Source organism: Helianthus annuus, chromosome 12 (assembly GCF_002127325.2).
Source record: "Helianthus annuus cultivar XRQ/B chromosome 12, HanXRQr2.0-SUNRISE, whole genome shotgun sequence".
Taxonomy (NCBI): domain Eukaryota; kingdom Viridiplantae; phylum Streptophyta; class Magnoliopsida; order Asterales; family Asteraceae; genus Helianthus; species Helianthus annuus.
The window spans coordinates 111108580-111127886 of NC_035444.2; positions in this window are offsets into that span (position 1 = coordinate 111108580).

Below are 19307 nucleotides of genomic sequence, written 5' to 3' on the forward strand. Positions count from 1 at the left end.
TTACAATTTTGATTTTCAAGGAAAATTTGAAAAACAAATTGTACAAATAAAGTGACAAACTGATATCGAATTACTTCAATTCGCCATTCATTTGGCATAAACAATCAGAACTCCCCCTGACAACAAACTATTTTCCCATTGAGATTTCAAAACACTTAAGTTTGTTTTAATCAAAATGGTTTTTCCGGAAAATTAGTTTTGTGTGTCATTTCACAAATTCGGGGTTCTTTCATCACATTGTTTTCCTTTAATCACTTGTAGAAAATCAAGTACAACTTAATGTCCCTGATTTACCACATGTAGGTCGAAAAATCACCATAGTGAAATTTCTCAAGAAATGTGCCGATTCATGTTCCACGCTTACCAACCTGGGAACTCCGGCAAGTCAGGGTTTTTCATTTGAAAAGATCCACCCAAGCCTGACCAGCCTTGGGTGTTTTTGACACTTTTACCTCAAAACTTGGCTCTTCTGGTTTTGACGAACCAGAATCATTGCCTGAATGTGGCTTGTCTGACTTTGATGAGTCAGATTCATCGCCAACACGTGGCTCCTTTGCTTCCAAAGAAACAAATTCCTTGCCAGGAACTTTTTCTTTCTTATTTAACCTGTCTGTCCTCAGATTTGTATCTGATGAACTCAGTTTGCTTGATTTGTCAGTCTTTGATGAGCAAACTGGATTATCAGAACTCTTTTCTGATTTTCTTGTTGTATCCGAGGACAAAATCCTTTCCAAATACTCTCTCGCCTTCTTTCTTTTCTTCCTCAGTTTGTCTTTCTGCCCTTGTGAAAGCTTTACTTTCTTTTCTTGAACTTTCTGTTCTTGAACTTTTGGTTCTTGAACTTTCTGTCCTTTGGGCTTGACGTTGACGGGTTTCTTTGCCATTCTTTGAGATTCAACCCTCGATCTTCCCATCGATCTCCTCGGGCAATCTTGGGCAATGTGACCTCGAATTTGGCATTCATAACACCTTCTCGTTTTAAATCTCTGACTTTGGCAGTTAACAGCAATGTGTCCTTGATAGCCACAAGAGTAACACATTCTGTTATCATACCTCTTCTCTCTTTCATATCGTATACCATTTTCATACCACACACTTAAATCATAGCATTGAGTTGCCTTGTGGTAGTCATTTCTCTTCTTGTATCCTTGATTTGGCATTTGAGCACTGTGGTCAGACCTGTACCACTTATTACCAACATTTTGTGAGTTTTCATTTTTAACTTTTTGTGATTTTTGAAAATGATTGGATGACTTATCTGATGAGCTTTTATTTTCTTTTTTAGGATTTTTCAAATTTTTATCTTTTTGTTTCTGTTCCACACTCTTCTTTACAGGTTTTTGCGTTGAGCATTCACCTTTCTCAGTAGATTGCAAAACAGTATTTTTAATTTTTCTTTTAAATCTAAAAATATTTTTCTTTTCTTTTCTTTTTCTTTTTCATCATCAGATATTTCATCACAATCTTCAATTTTGACTTTGTCAAAATTTGTGACATTGTCACTTATTGGAACAGAATTGATCGGTTTTGGACATGGAAAATTCAAACTATCTGATGTAATCACAAAACCTCTCAATTTCTTTTCAAGTTCTTCAATCATGTTTCTTGAATTCTCAGCTTCTTTTTCAAGCTGAGAGATTCTTTCACAATAGAACTTGATAGAATTTTCATTTTCAATTTTAAGATTTTCAAGCACAGATTTTTCATCTTCCAAAACTTTTAACTGTTCTTGAAATCTTGTTTCATTTTCTTTCAGATTTTTGTTTTCCAATTTTGTCCAGAAATCTTCATTTTCTGAAGATTTTCTTTTGCTTTCAAAATCTTTTTCAAACTCAGCAATTTTCTTTTGAGCATCTTCAGCTTCATGCTCAAGTCGAATAATTTTAGCAAGATGAGAATTTATTTCGCTTTGTTTTTCCAAATCATTCTTGCCAAAAATATCTCTCTCATCTTGTAAAATCTTTATTTGACTTTTGAAATCATTTTCCAATTTTTTAAAGTTGTTGTTTTCTAATAACAAACTCTCAAGACTCTTTAAAAGTTGGTCATTATCAGATCTCAATTTTTCACAGTTTGAACGTAAACCCAGAATCTGTTCTTCATCAGCTTTCTTCTCGATCTTCAAATTTTTGTTTTCCAATGTCAAACTCTCTACATCCTTCAGAAGTTTGACATTGTCTGTTTCTGATTTTTCGCATTTCAAACAATCTCCATTCATCTTTTCATATGTACCTGCACATAAAAGTTTAACAAAATCAAGAGGATTCGAATTTTTATCAATATAACAACCCCTCTTAATATCGTATCTCATATTCTTTTTTGCTACAAGACACACATCAATTCGTTTTCTTATTTCGATGATTACATTCAAATCAATATTTTTTATTCTTCTTTTATTTCATCCAATAATTCTCTTTTTCTTCGATAATCATAACTACTCTGATTTGTAACTGTGTTGAACAGACTTCTTAAATCAGTACGTGATAACCAAGAATCTCGTTTTAGTTCATTATTCACAAATTTATTCCATTCCAAGGGTAACGCCTCAACAAATTTTAGCTTTCTTTCATCATTTGAGTACCAAACCTTATGTTTTTCTAATTTGAGAATTAAATCCCAAAATCTTTCTTTCAACATCTCCATTGATTCATCCTTCATACACAAGAAATTTTCGTATCTTTTTATATAAACCTCTTTATCATATCTCATTTCATTCCAAGCTTCCTTTTTCCAGTTATTCAGATTTTCAAGATTCTTGTTTTCTTGTTCATCAAACATTTTCATCAAGTTTTGTACAATCAAACAAGATCACTCAAACTAATAATAGTTTCAAACGGAAGGTATTCAAACGATTGTCTCTCTTCAAACGGAATGAGCTGTTCCGTTTGAAACAACAATAGTTTCAAACGATAGATGTTCAAACGACCACCTTCAAACGATATGATTCTAATTCAAACGACAATTTTAAACGGGCCACATTTTCAAACAATTGTTCAAACGGACTGTCCCTTTTCAAACGATAGGACTTGTTTTCAAACGACCTGTGTCACTTTCAAACGGATGACGTCATTTTTCTTCGTACAATTTCAAACGAACACAACTATTTTGATTAGTTTTAGGTCGAATTTTGGTTCCAAATTGTCAAGGATTAGTTAACAATGAATTTCGTTTGATATGTGAACGTTTCAAGCCATTTTAACCGTGACAACTAGTTCAAATCAGAAAAGAAAGGTAGAAGTGAGATAATCCGGCGATTTCAAGCTGTATTTGGTATGAACTCCTCGTCCTGAGCTCTGATACCACTTGTTGGACCGTTCCGATGACCTTAAACGTCAGTAGAAGTAGTTCATCTTAGTTTACAAAGGCGGAAACAGAGTAAACCAAGTCAAAACAGCTTGTTCCTTCTAATTTCTCTTTCTATTACTGATTGGGAGTCTTTACAATGATTCTGATACAAATCTGACAGCACCTCGACTCACAAACACACACATTCGTTCCTGCTGACCGTTTGAACTGAATGACTATATATAGACAACCACCCTTCCGTTTGAATGATGTTCAAATGACCAGACTTGTTCAAACGGTCAAGGTTCAAACGGCTAGCATGATTCAAACGGTCAGGACTATTTCAAACGGCCAGACCACTTAAAAACTATACAAACCCTATTTTAAACATGTTTGAACACTTGTTTAACCTATCTAGACACAAGACTCAATAAGACATAGTCAGCAGACATTTCGTGCACCAACAGGTATAACCTGCCATATCAACCCATCTTAGGACCTTTAGATCTTACCTTCACAAACCAACCCTCATGCTTAACCTTGTCTTTTATTCTCGCACCACAGGTCAACATGCTTAGCCTCCTGTGTGCACATTCAAAACCTTCATGGATTGCCGACCTAGTACTTTCAGCGGCACAGAAGGAGCTGTAGGTCTTCTTCACTGGTTTGAGAAGCTCGAGTCTGTTTTCCAGATGTGTGAATGCCCTGAAGATCGTAGGGTGAAATATGCTACTGGAACACTCGAAGGTGCTGCGTTAACCTGGTGGAAGGCACAGGTTCAACTGCTTGGGTTGGCGGTTGCTAATGCCACCCCATGGAACGGTTTCAAAGAATTGATTAAAGAAGAGTACTGCAGTCGTGACGACATCCAAAAGCTGGTGGTGGAATTTTTCAATTTGAAGATGACGGGGTCTGAGATCGAGGCATACACGAAGAAGTCAAACGTGCTGGCCATCTTGTGTCCTACAATGGTGGACCCTCCCATCAAACGTATTGAGCTGTACCTCAAGGGTCTTGTACCAGAGATTCAGAGTCACGTAACCTCAGCTAATCTTGGCACCATACAGCAAATCATCAAGTTGGTTCATCGTCTCACTGATCAGGAAGTTGAGCAAAACAGGCTTCCCAAGCGTATTAGCGCTACTACTTCTGATGCTCCCAATGATAATAAGCGCAAGTGGGATGGAAATTTTTGGCAGGGGTTCTGCTTTAGCTCAATCCCAGCAGCGAAAGACAGACGAGTACAGGAGCCCCAGTCAGCAGTCTTCTGGGAATCAAGGTCAGGGTGGGTACAAGGGAAATCACCCTAAGTGCAATTGATGTAATTTGCACCACAGCGGGCGGTGCAACAAGGGACGTTGTCAGAGATGTCACAAGCTGGGCCATGAAGCTAAGGATTGCAGGAGCCTGCGTCCTGCGAATCAGAATCGCCAACAACAACAAGCCCCACAGAACCACCAGTAGCAGCAACAACAGGGCAATAAAGGATGCTATCAGTGTGGCGCTGAAGGCCACTTTAAGAGGAACTGCCCTCAGCTGAACCAGAATCAGAACAACCAAAGAAACGGGAACCACAATGGAAACAACAATGGAGGCTACAACGGAGGTAACAATAATGGCAATGGCGCCCGAGGTCGTGCCTTCATGATTGGTCAGGGTGATGCAAGGAACGATCCCAACGTTGTGATGGGTAAGTTTCTTCTGGATGACTTCTTTGTTACTGTTTTATTTGATTCGGGGGCCGATACTAGTTATGTGTCCTTAACAGTTAGCCAAATGCTTAAGCGCACTCCAACGCTTCTGAACACCAAACACACGGTAGAAATAGCAAACGGTAAAAGTCTTGAAGCCACACACATAGTTAAGGGCTGTAACCTCGACCTAGCTGGTCAGACCTTCTCTATCGATCTTATTCCTATCGTTCTGGGTAGTTTTGACGTTATTATTGGGATGGATTGGTTATCTCGTCAGCAAGCGGAAATTCTTTGCAACGAGAAGATTGTCCGCATCCCTCGTCCTAGTAAAGAACCCCTCGTAATTCATGGCGACAAGAGTGGTGCTGTTGTGGGCGTCATCTCCTTCCTTAAGGCCCAGAAGTGTTTGCGAAAGGGCCACACTGCTATTTTAGCCCTCGTTTCTGATGCATCCTCAGAAGAAAAGAAGATAGAAGACATTCCTATTGTGTGCGACTTTCCCGAGGTATTTCCTGAGGAATTACCTGGTCTTCCGCCTCATCGCCAAGTTGAATTTCAAATCGAGCTAGCTCCTGGAACAGTGCCCATAGCTCGAGCACCTTATTGTCTAGCTCCATCCGAACTTGAAGAACTGTCCACGCAACTACAAGAACTCTTGGAAAAGGGTTTCATACGTCCTAGCTCTTCGCCTTGGGGAGCTCCAGTATTATTTGTGAAGAAGAAAGACGGTACCTTCAGAATGTGTATTGACTACCGCGAACTCAACAAGGTGACCGTGAAGAATCGTTATCCTCTTCCACGCATTGATGATTTGTTCGACCAATTGCAATGGTCGAGTTATTACTCTAAGATTGATTTGAGATCGGGCTACCATCAGTTGAGAGTCCGAGAGGAAGACGTCTCCAAAACAGCATTCAGAACTCGTTACGGCCATTATGAGTTTCTGGTTATGACTTTTGGATTAACGAATGCACCTGCGGTCTTCATGGATCTCATGAACCGAGTGTGCAAGCCTTATCTGGATAAATTTGTCATAGTCTTGATCGACGACATCCTGATCTATTCGAAGAGTCAGGAGGAACACGAGCAACACCTGAGGCTTATTCTGGAACTTCTTCGAAAAGAGAAGTTGTATGCCAAGTTTTCGAAATGTGACTTCTGGCTTCGCGGATTCCACTTTCTAAGCCATGTGGTAAACAAGGATGGGATTCATGTGGGTCCATCCAAGGTTGACTCGATCAAGAACTGGCCTGCACCCTGTACACCAACAGAAATCCGCCAATTCTTGGGTTTGGCAGGATATTACAGAAGTTTATCAAGGATTTCTCAAAGATTCGGCAACCTCTCACCTCACTGACTCAGAAGGGTGTCATCTATCGTTGGGGTGAAGCACAGGAATCTGCTTTCCAGCACTTAAAGGATAGACTTTGTAGCGCGCCTATCCTCTCATTGCCTGAAGGCACAGATGATTTTGTGGTTTACTGCGACGCTTCCATCCAAGGACTTGGTTGCGTGTTGATGCAACGTGACAAGGTCATTTCCTACGCATCGCGCCAACTTAAAGTTCACGAAAGGAACTACACTACGCACGACATGGAATTGGGAGCAGTTGTTTTCGCGCTTAAGATATGGAGGCATTACCTGTACGGTACCAAGTGCACCATTTACACCGATCACGGGAGTCTCGAGCATATCTTCAAGCAAAAGGAATTAAACATGCGACAACACCGATGGGTCGAACTCTTGAACGATTATGAATGCGCTATCAAATATCATCCGGGCAAAGCCAATGTTGTGGCCGACGCCCTCAGTTGAAAGGATACTATACCTAAGCGTGTACGTGCGTTACAGCTTACCATCCAATCTAACCTTCCCACTCAGATTCGCGATGCTCAGGTTGAAGCATTGAAAGCAGAGAACATCAAGGCTGAGTCCTTACGAGGATCGAGGCAGCGGCTGGAATAAAAGGAAAACGACGCCTACTATGTTAACGGACGCATCTGGGTTCCACTGTATGGAGACCTACGCGAACTTGTGATGGATGAAGCACATAAGTCTCGTTATTCAGTACATCCTGGTTCGGATAAGATGTACCACGACCTAAAGACTACATACTGGTGGCCTGGTATGAAAGCCAGCATAGCAACCTACGTCGGTAAATGCTTGACTTGTGCTAGGGTCAAGGTCGAATACCAGAAACCATCAGGCCCACTTCAACAACCAGAGATACCTAAATGGAAATGGGAGCAAATCTCCATGGATTTCGTTACTGGCTTGCCCAGATCTCAATGCGGAAACGATACCATTTGGGTAATCGTGGATCGACTGACCAAGTCTGCACATTTTCTAGCCATCAAGGAAACGGATAAGGTTTCTACTCTAGCAACCATCTACCTAAAAGAAGTGGTATCAAGGCACGGAGTGCCAACCTCCATCATTTCTGATCGTGACGCGCGTTTTACCTCTGAACTGTGGAAAGTTATGCACAAGTCTTTTGGCTCACGTTTAGATATGAGCACCGCTTATCACCCACAGACGGATGGGCAATCGGAACGCACCATCCAAACCCTTGAACACATGCTTCGGGCATGTGTAATCGATTTTGGTAATGGCTGGGAGAAGCACCTCCCGTTAGTGGAGTTTTTCGTATAACAACAGTTACCACAACAACATCCAAGCCGCTCCATTCGAGGCATTGTATGGACGGAAGTGCCGATTGTGACACCCTAGGAAAAAAATAGGAAACAACACAACACAACTAGCTTCCTCAGTAACCACGTGCTAAATTTCGGGATGAAATTTCTTTCAAGTTGGGGATGATGTGACAACCCGAAATTCTAGGTCTTTCCTCTATGCATTGCGTGTTCACAATTCTGTGTTCTCAATTCATTGACGTTGTAACCCGCGCTTGACGTATGAATAGTTGAAGTATCGTTTGGGTTGATGTTAGTGAAAACCTAAGTATTGTGTATTGTTATAAAATATTAAATGTAAGTGTAACCTACATGAACTCTACGTGATAAGTTGATGCATTAAACTATATTGAACGCTCATGAATTATTTATACGTGACGTGTGAAGTATCGAGTATGAGTGTGTTTGCTTAGGAGAACGGTTTGTTTCAATCGGGCCGCATATACACATAAATTAATTCGGCATATGCACACACAAGATAGTCGTCGGCCACTATTATGAAATTGTTATTTAGATATGTTATATGTTACTCCTTGGCCCGGTCTCGCAAGCCCAAACCAATTCGAGCCCATCCTTCCTTATTTCTTGTTTACGTACATTGTGTATAAGGATACATGGGATGCTTGCAAACCCTAAACCCTCCTAAACTGTTGACGGCAGACGACCCCCCTAGCCATCGAGGCAATCTCATACTTGCGAGGCACCATCTTAGCTAGTCGAGCCACTGATTTGTAAGTCCGTATTTATATTATTTGACAATAGTATGTATCTTATTTTTGTGTGAATGGTGTAGCAAGAGTGTATATACGCTATGTGATTGACTGGTAGCGATGTAATTGAACTTGGTATACATGTGTGTGATGATAAGACTTATGGTAACTAGTTGTTTAAGATAATTAGGGTTGATTAATAAATGTTTGTAATGGTCCGATGATAATACTGCTATATGTTTGTTGTTACGTGTGTTGATCAAGATAGAGTATGTTTCTAGGTTAACAATAGATGATGAAATTGCTGGTATGTGGTTAGGGTTTACAGGAAACTGCTAGAATCAAAGTTCACCACGACGAATCATAGGGGAGTTTCACCGGCTGAACTACGACGAAACATAGGAAGTTTCGTCGGCCGAATTCCGACGAAAGGTATGGGGTTTCGTCACCCAAGCAGACGACGAAAGCTGGGGTGATTCGTCGTCGGGGGTTTCGCCGAGGGGGCATCAGGTGTAACAGTTTCCGTGTACGTACATGTGTTGATTTATCATGATAATTAGGGTTGCATCTATATGTTGGGTTGATTACGACAAACTGTTGTAGTAAAGATTAATGAGTTGTGGTAGGTTGATGAGGATGCAAATTTATTATGTTATCGTATAGATGTTAAAGCATGATGTATACTATGAACAAGAGATTCTGACGATTGTTGCATGAGGATGAATAATTGTTAGATCAGATCATATTATAACAATCTGTTTATACACATGAGGGTGAATAGTTGTTAGAGTAGATTATGTATAATAATTTGTTTGTTTAATGTCCTTGGTTTCGACACGGTGAAAAACGTTTAGAGTCCTTGCGCACCTTAAATAACATGCTTGACTATGTTGATATGCAATTATACTACTCGCTATATGAGATGTATGTTGGCTAAATTGAACAATAAAATCATACAAGTTAAATGATGAAACTGTTATATGAAAATTATAAAGTGAGACTTGGTTGAAACGGTTTAGGGGCTAAAGGGAACCAAGGGGCTTTACATCGATTGGCCAAGATCAGGAGCCCAAGGAAACAAGTAATGTAGGATGTAATTAGTGGACTGGGCCGCTGTTAGATCGGGAGCCCATTGAATAAACTGTCATGAATTGTATTATGTGTGTGTGCGTTACGTGTGCAATAAAAGTGCTGGATGTGAATAATGAATACGTGGATTATTTATACGTGAAAGGTGTGATGGATGTGCATGTATAACTGACTGTTATCGGTAACCCTTATAGGGCGTGGTTGTTCAACTGATAAACAAGATATTTAATCTTACCGAGCAAACCGAGGTAAGTTCACACTTTCTACAAGGAATGGGATTCCCAAGGGTTGGGAATGGGTTAAAGAACTAAAACGGAAACTACATATTCTCCTTGGGTAGGATATGTACGGCCATCCTCCATGGGTAGGATGCCAAGATTAAACCTCGCGTATTCTCCTTGGGTAGGATATGTACGTTCGTCCTCCTTGGGTAGGACAACAAGATTAAACATATTGGACCAAAACTCTATCATAAGTCCCTCATCTTATATCGACTTAATCGCCGAGGCCGATGGCGAGCGGGTCATTAGTTAATAGCGCTATTAGGTTTAACAAACCTCACACCGTGCCGGTAGGACGGGCGTATACTAATGGACTAAGGCAAAGGGTCAATGATGATAGATATTGACTTAGGGCACAACTTACTTTCGTTAGTAGTCGATATGGTACAGTCTAGTAATTCACATGGGAAGCCCCCACCAACTATGAATATGTTTGGGAAACAGTGTAAACTGGTTAATCATATTTTCAACTATGGGGAAACCCCCACGGCAAGTAAGCCAGCTAAAGACAAACTATGTTTTCGGAAACAAATTAAAACGAACACCCAACCGTGAACTTGCTCAACTTTTTTGTTGATTCGTTGTTACATGCCTTGCAGGCTTTTAGGTACACACCATTGGAACTTGTTGTCTGGGATGCTGGAGTGGTCATGGGTCGAAATACATGGAATCGCAAATAAGTCTAATGGTTTACTTACGCGAGGATTTATAAAACATTTAACCAATGATTATTGCTTCCGCTGTGTGCTATGTGTTATATGTAACGTTTTGAATTACTTCCTATTAATAAATGAAAGTTTATTTAATTATACTTATGAGTTCAATGTGATTGGTGGCTAAGATCCTGGTACGTCACACGCCTCGCGGGGGTTTCTGCATGTGGTATTTTGGGGGTGTGACAGATTGGTATCAGAGCCATTGGTTATAGTGAACTTGGTTTTAAAAAGGGGCAAATGTTTTTGTAAAACCAGACTATAACCGAATAGTTCTGAAAACGGGAATACGACCATGACACTCAGCTCCAGATTGCAAGGTTCGTCTCACTTACACTAACTGTACTACATAACTAGTAAACACCTACATATGATATTGCATGTGAATGCACGATTAGCACAACAGTATGAATTCATGTACACTTGCACGTGTTATGTGACTAATAGGGTGGTATTTCCCTAAACCTTCATGATTTACGCTTCGTGATACTCTTTGTTTGCTACTCGAGTCTGAGGAACCATTTGACATGAGTTAAGAGGAGCTGAGATGAGCATGTGAATCACAATATTATTGTGGGTGCACACATAATAATAATGTGGGGTGCATGTGAGTCCCAGTGAGGCTTAACAAGTGGAAAAGGGGTTCCAACCCGTCATTTGATCAATGTGAAACATAACCAACCTATAGGGGTCATAGCAGTAATTGTTCCCTACTCAAACTCAGACGTTAACTTTTCATTTATCTCTGGATCCTTTCGAATCTCGATGCTATCGAGTGCTACCTGAACACCCATCTGAACACCTAGCGAACCGTGTAGAATGTTAGGTGCTTAAATGAACGTCCCTGAGTTGGATGTCGCAGCGTCGAAGGATTGATCGATACCTTCTTTGCTTGTTGGAACTTAGCGTGTTGACGCCTCAAATTCTGAAATGCGATCACTTCTGCAACACTCCCGCAACATACTAAGCATTACTCGAACCACTTGCAACATCGATGGACAGGAGGATGAGCGTAGCACATTACCGACCTCAGTACTTTGACGACCCTGATTACCGGCAATGAGCACCAGCGAATTAGCTTCAATCGAATCCTTAACCCTTGTCAGCGACCCATGGGAGTCAACTCTTACGAATCAATCGAGGCATAAGTGGTGATAATTGACCTTAGTGTGGTATGCGTAACTGCCAGTACAGTGAGTAGCGCTTTAGGACGTGGCTCAGGATGTGAAAAGATGGACTATGGTGGTGAAGAATCTTAGGGCATCGTTTCGAGCAACGATATTGGGGGTAGCAGTCACAGCGACAACAAGGTATTCGTAACCCTAACCTACAGTAAGGAAATAAAGGTGCCCACAACATGGATTGGCAGTGGTTATGTTAAGAGGACAACGATCAAAGGAACAACGCCAGTACTTGGAAGCCTAGTAATGAAAATAGCAACACCAGAAAAGGGTGCTCCTGGAAGGGCATTTAGAATTGGTGTGGGCGACGTCAGGACTTTCACGGCATGGTAGCTAGTATGAGTAGCAATCCACTTCGTCTCTGTTCCGTTTGACCCTGATGCTCTTAAGAGTTTGAACCTGCTGTGGAATCGGCTAATGGCAAAACAATGGAAACCTCCTATGATCATCGGAATGCCAACTCGACCTTGTGGGACAAGTGTTCGACATTGACCGTGCTTCTGTCGTTCTTGATGGATGTACCCTGTGAGGAGAAGATTCTGCGTATCCCTCTCCTTAGTGGAGGATTGTTATCTGTTCTAACGCGTCAGAGTGGCGCAACGGTTAGTGGCACTCCGGCAAAGAAAGCCAGGAGTGTCTACGGAGGGATTACCCCGCTATGTTAGCAACCGTTATTGACAAAGAGGATCCAGGATCCACCAGTTGTTCGTGATTACCCTCAATGTACTACTCGAGGAACTTCCAGGATCATCTCTACGACTGTTGGGTAGGAACTCAGTTTGACATCATGCTAGGGGCAGTTCTAACTACTCGTACCCTTTAGTGTCTGACACCAGGAGGGTTACAGGAGCTGTTTAACCAACTACAGGAACTGTCGGACAGGAGTTTTCTCTTGAAGGAGCCCTCGCTATACCCATGAAGAGAAGCCTTTTTGTATGTGTACTGATTAACGAGAACTCGACAAGTTGACAGTCAAGAACCGTTTACCTCGACCACGTATTGACAACCCGTCGACCAATTGCGAGGAACAAGCTTCCATTCGAAGATTCGCTAGTAAACGAACTATTGTAAGGAGGAAATCCAAGAGGAGAATGCTCTTAGAACAACACATCGAACGCAATGCAGCCATTTCAACTTTGTACATCATGATCATTGGAGTGGCTCAACACACTAGCAGCTTCAGGGATCACATGAATCGACCGTATTTATTGGTGACATTTTGGGTTATTTCCTGGAGGAAGGGACAGCATGGACGACGCATATATTGTATCTTAGAACTCCTGGGGGAGGAGTCATTACGTGAGAAGTCTTGTTAAATGTAACACTTAGATACGAGAAAAGCATTTTGATCATGTAACCAACAAAGTGGGAATACGCGTGGATCGTGCTAGGATCCATCTTGTTAGAAACTAATTGACGCCAAATATTCCTTCGGGGGTACAGCAATTTCTTGGTTTCGAATTCCGACCCTGCAATGCACTGAGCATCGTTTTACCCGAGGATGCGGGTGATTCAGTAGTATATCCTTATGGTCCGAATCAACGTTCCAGCTGCACAACGACGCAACACTAGAGAGTGATGACATACGTGAAAGAGTCACAAAGAGGAACTGCACGACACACTCGACTGACGGTGAAAACCATGACTTTGGGATTTTGGATGGAGGTATCTCTTGGACGGTACCAGATGTGTCATTTAGACCGATCGCAAGGGCCTCCCATGTACCAATGTTCGAAAGAGCTAAAGCATGCAATGACATCGCTGGATGGAACTTTTGGATTAACACGACTGCGAAACCTGAACGTACACGAGCTCTGCTGCTCGCTATCGACTCTAACTTACCAGTATCAGGCTCGCTCTGTTCAAGCTGGAAAATTGAAGGAAGAGGAATCTTCAAGTTGAACCCATGCGGGGCATGGAGAAGCAACCTTTGACCAGTCGGACGATACTCGCTATTTCATGAAACGATTGTGGGTCTCATTACACGGCAGCTGTAGGGAACTCGCGTTGAGCAAGCGCACTAGCTTCGACATTCTAGTCGCCTGGGTTTTGATGAGAGGCATTAGGATTTGCAAACCTTGTACTGGTAATCGGACACGAAGGCTCATCTAGTTAAGTATATGAATGATGGATCGACTTGTGGATATTCAAGGTGTAGCATCAGCAACCAGCAACACTCACATGGAAATAAAAATAGACTGCCATGGATTTGGTCGATGGTCTACCTACAACTCGAAACGGAAACAACATTACTTTGATACTCATTGATTGTCTTACGCAAGCAGCACACTTTCTAGCCATCAAAGAAATGGATAAGTTTCTACACTTGCAGTCATCTATCTAAAGGAAGCGGTTGCTAGGCATGGGGTACCAACCTTCATTACCTCTAATCGCAACCCACGATTGACATCTGATTTGTGGCAAGCGGTGCACATATCTTTTGGCTCGCATCTAGACATGAGCACAGTATATCATCCACAGACGGATGGGCAGACTGAACGCATCATCCAAACTCTTGAAGACACGCTTCGAGCACGTGAAATCGACTTTGGCAACGGTCGGAGAAGACACCTCCCTTTAGTGGAACTTTCGTATAACAACAGTTACCACACCAGCTTTCAGGCTGCTCCGTTCGAGGCATTGTACGGACGGGGGTGCCAATCATCTCTTTGTTCGGTAGAAGTCGGAAACGGCCAAATCACCGGCCCAGAACTCGTCGTACACACAGTAGAGGAGATTGCTCAGATACGACAACGAATGGCGGCAGTTCGTTGTGACAACTCGAGTTTCCGAGATTCCACTTTCGCATTTATTGCACGTTCACTGTTTGTTTAGTTGTTTACTTGCACAATTGGTTTGCTTTGTAACTGTATATGTTTTGGTTCGATAAAGTGTATTGTAATTGTGCATGGTTATGTGTTATTTATGAAAGATTTGGCAAATACATGAACTTGGTGATGAAACTGTAAATTATATTGTGATGGGTGTGTTTTATGTAAAAGATGATACTTAGGGGTGAGTAGAGTAGTTAGTGAAATTTTAATCACCCTTAACCCTAACCTCCCTCACAATCATCTCACAATCATCATACGTATCTTCACCATTCCTCTACAATTCTCTCTACAATCATCTTCTTCATCATTGGCACAAGCTCTCAATCATCACTCTTGATCCCTCTCTTTATCTAGAATCAATCCAAGGTAATTGTTTAATGATTGTTTGTTGTTAATCCTTGATTATGTGATTCATGCAAAACCCTAGTTCTACATATGATAGTTTTGTGTTTATTGATTGGTTCTGAGTATTGTGAAATGGTTATGATTAGTTGTGTAATCATTTGCCTGACAATAGGATGCCGAATATGTTAGAATCGTTTGATCTTGATTTGGGTACAGCATTGTCAAAGTATGAAGATTAGGGTTTTAGGGTTTTGATCGTAGTCTTCTGCAAACGTAACTGTTCCATTGATTCTGTGAAATGATTTTTGGAATTCACGCATGTTGAAAACTCTGAGTTTTATTTGATGCATGATGGTCCGACTTTTGTGTGTGGATGATTAAGTCCGAACTTTTATAAGGAGGCTTGATATGTCCGAATTTTATAAGGGTGCTTGATATGTCCAAACTTGTGAAGTATATGTTGTCCGAATTTTTATTGTGTAAAGTGTAGTCCGAATCTTACAAGAAACCCTAGAGTCCGACTTTTCTATTAGTACATGAAGGTCCGACTTTTTTTGGTGACAATATGTGTGAAGTCCGAATTTTAAATGGGATTCATAGTCTGAGTTTTAAGTTGTGTTGGTCCGATTTTTTTAAAAGGGTGGAGCTAGTCCGAGTTTGTGGGGGGTGGTGCTTGGTCCGACTTTCTATTACATATAGTCCGACTTTTTGATATGATAATAAGGGTCCGACTTTTGTAGTGATGATAAGGGTCCGAATTTCATATGTAATACATAGAGTCCGAACTTTTGAGTTAATATATGAGGTCCGAGTTTTTGGTTAAGATGCCCTTGTCCGAGTTTTGCTTATATACACATGGTCCGAACTCTTAAGTGAATTGCCTTGTCCGAATTTTTAAGTGATATGCCCTTGTCCGAATTTTATGTTAGGTATGGTCTGAGTTTTTGTTGTCTGTTAAGTTGTTAAGTGGTTAACTCTATTAGTTTGTTAATTATGCATAGCCTATTAATACTGGAGGGCATGTTGTTTCTGTCAAGCATGTTAACTGAGTTAAGTTATGCATGTAACGTTGTTAAAAGGTAACTCTGTCATATATGATAATCCAGTTAAGCTTATTAACTCAGTTAAGTGTATTATTGGATAAAGATATTAGAATAAACTGTGAAAGACTCTGATGTGAAGTAGGAATGACATGAAATTGATTAACTGCTTATACGATACATGAGATTAACTGTCAAGCACTTTGTGACATAGATTGTATGTGAAACTTGACCAACATGAACTGACTGTGTGTAAATGCATTACCTTGGGCTTTGATTGATTGATTGTTTGCGAGCACATAGTTTAGCATACCGAGCAAACCAAGGTGAGTTCACACTCTTACCAAGGCATGGGATTCCCGGGGTTGGGAATGGGATTGAAGGAATAGATTTGTACTTATGCTGTTACTAGACTATCTACCATCGTCCTCCGATGCGCAGGATACATACGTAAAACCTACGTATACTTGTACACATCACTGTCCTCAGGTTGCGAAGGACACTTACGTAAAACCTACGTAAACTTATACTCACTACTGCCTCGGGTTGTGTCAGGCACTTACGTAAAACCTACGTAAACTTATACTCACTACGGCCTCGGGCTGTGTCAGGCACTTACGTAAAACCTACGTAAACCCCCGCGTACCACTGTCCTCGGTTTGTGAAGGACACTTACGTAAAACCTACGTAAACCTTGTACGTACTACTGTTCTCAGGTTAAGAAGAACACTTATGGTTACAAATAGTCTAGTGTATATGCAAACATGGGAAGCCCCCACTAATAGAACATACTATCGGCCTAGTAGAGCCACAAGTTACGAAACAAACTTACTATTACGAACTTACTTACTGTGAACTCGCTCAACTAGTTGTTGACTCTCTGTTGCATGCCTTGCAGGTCGTTAGGTTTACATGGAGCTTGCACTGGGAGGCGTGGTCGTTGTGGACAAGGATCGTGAATGCTTTGATTTAAACATTATGACATTACATACTTTATTTATGTTGGGCTTTTACTCACTTGCTTCCGCTAAACGTTGAATTTATACTTATGTTTTGAACACCTTTCATATGGATTGGTTTGGTTAAATTACATTTACTTTTACTATTTACATTGTTCTATATGATTGGTGGCTTGATCCTGGTCAGTCACGCTCCCAAGCGATACTCCGCGTGTGGATTTTGGGGGTGTGACAGTCGTGACCACCAGAAAAGCTACGCTGTTAAGCGCAAGAAACCACTCGAGTTCCAAGTTGGGGATCGAGTACTATCTAAAGTCTCACCTTGGGAAGGTGTACTTCGTTTTGGTATACGAGACGAAACTCAAACTGCGATATGTTGAATCTTTCGAAATCATTGAGAAAATAGGCAAAGTGGCCTACAAACTAAATCTACCCGCAGAACTCAGTGGAGATCACAACGTTTTCCACGTGTCAAATCTGAAGAAGTGTTTGTCAGATGAGACCCTCATAGTTCCTCTCAAGGAACTTACTATCGACGATCAGCTGTGATTCGTTGAGGAACAAGTAGAAATCACTGACCGAGATGTTAAGGTTCTCAAGCGTACCAGGATACCTATTGTTCGAGTTCGTTGGAACTCATGTCGTGACACAGAGGTTACCTGGGAACGAGAAAACCAAATGAAACACACATATCCCCATTGTTCGAGAACAATGAAACCACCACTGAGGCTGAAGCTACTACGGAATTTCGGGACGAAATTCCAAACCAACGGGGGGATCATGTGACACCCTAGGAAAAAAACAGGAAACAACACAACATAACTAGCTTCCTCAGTAACCACGTGCTAAATTTCAGGACGAAATTTCTTTCAAGTTGGGGATGATGTGACAACCCGAAATTCTAGGTCTTTCCTCTATGCATTGCGTGTTCACAATTCTGTGTTCTCAATTCGTTGACGTTGTTACTCGCGCTTGATGTATGAATAGTTGAAGTATCGTTTGGGTTGATGTTAGTGAAAACCTAAGTATTGTGTATTGTTATGAAATATTAAATGTAAGTGTAACCTACATGAACTCTACGTGATAAGTTGATGCATTAAACTATATTGAACGCTCATGAATTATTTATACGTGACGTGTGAAGTATCGAGTGTGAGTGTGTTTGCTTAGGAGAACGGCTTTGTTTCAATAGGGCCGCATATACGCAGAAATTAATTCGGCACACGCACACACAAGATAGTCGTCGGCCACTATTATGAAATTGTTATTTAGATATGTTATATGTTACTCCTTAGCCCGGTCTCGCAAGCCCAAACCAATTCGAGCCCATCCTTCCTTATTTCTTCTTTACGTACATTGTGTATAAGGATACATGGGATGCTTGCAAACCCTAAACCCTCCTAAACTGTTGACGGCAGAGGACCCCCTAGCCATCGAGGCAATCTCATACTTTCGAGGCACCAACTTATCTAGTCGAGCCACTGATTTGTAAGTTCGTATTTATATTATTTGACAATAGTATGATTCTTATTTATGTGTGAATGGTGTAGCAAGAGTGTATAATTGAACTTGGTATACATGTGTGTGATGATAAGACTTATGGTAACTAGTTGTTTAAGATAATTAGGGTTAATTAATAAATGTTAGTAATGATCCGATGATAATACTGCTATACGTTTGCTGTTACGTGTGTTGATCAAGATAGAGTATGTTTCTGGGTTAACAATAGATGATGAAATTAGTGGTATGTGGTTAGGGTTTACAGGAAACTGCTAGAATCAAAGTTCACCACGATGAATCATAGGGGAGTTTCACCGGCTGAACTACGACGAAACATAGGAAGTTTCGCTGGCCGAATTTTGACGAAACGTATGGGGTTTCATCACCCAAGCAGACGACGAAAGCTGGGGTGATTCGTCGTCGGGGGGTTTCGCCGAGGGGGCATCAGGTGTAACAGTTTTCGTGTACGTGCATGTGTTGATTTATCGTGATAATTAGGGTTGCATCTATATGTTGGGTTGATTACGACAAACTGTTGTAGTAAAGATTAATGAGTTGTGGTAGGTTGATGAGGATGCAGATTTATGATGTTATCGTATAGATGTTAAAGCATGATCTATACTATGAACACGAGATTCTGACGATTGTTGCATGAGGATGAATAATTGTTAGATCAAATCATATTATAACAATCTGTTTGTACACATGAGTGTGAATAGTTGTTAGAGTAGATTATGTATAATAATCTGTTTGTTTAATGTCCTTGGTTTCGACACGGTGAAAAACGTTTAGAGTCCTTGCGCACCTTAAATAACATGCTTGACTATGTTGATATGCAATTATACTACTCTCTATATGAGATGTATGTTGGCAAAATTGAACAATAAAATCATACAAGTTAAATGATGAAACTGTCATATGAAAATTATAAAGTTAGACTTGATTGAAACGGTTTGGGGGCTAAAGGGAACCAAGGGGCTTTA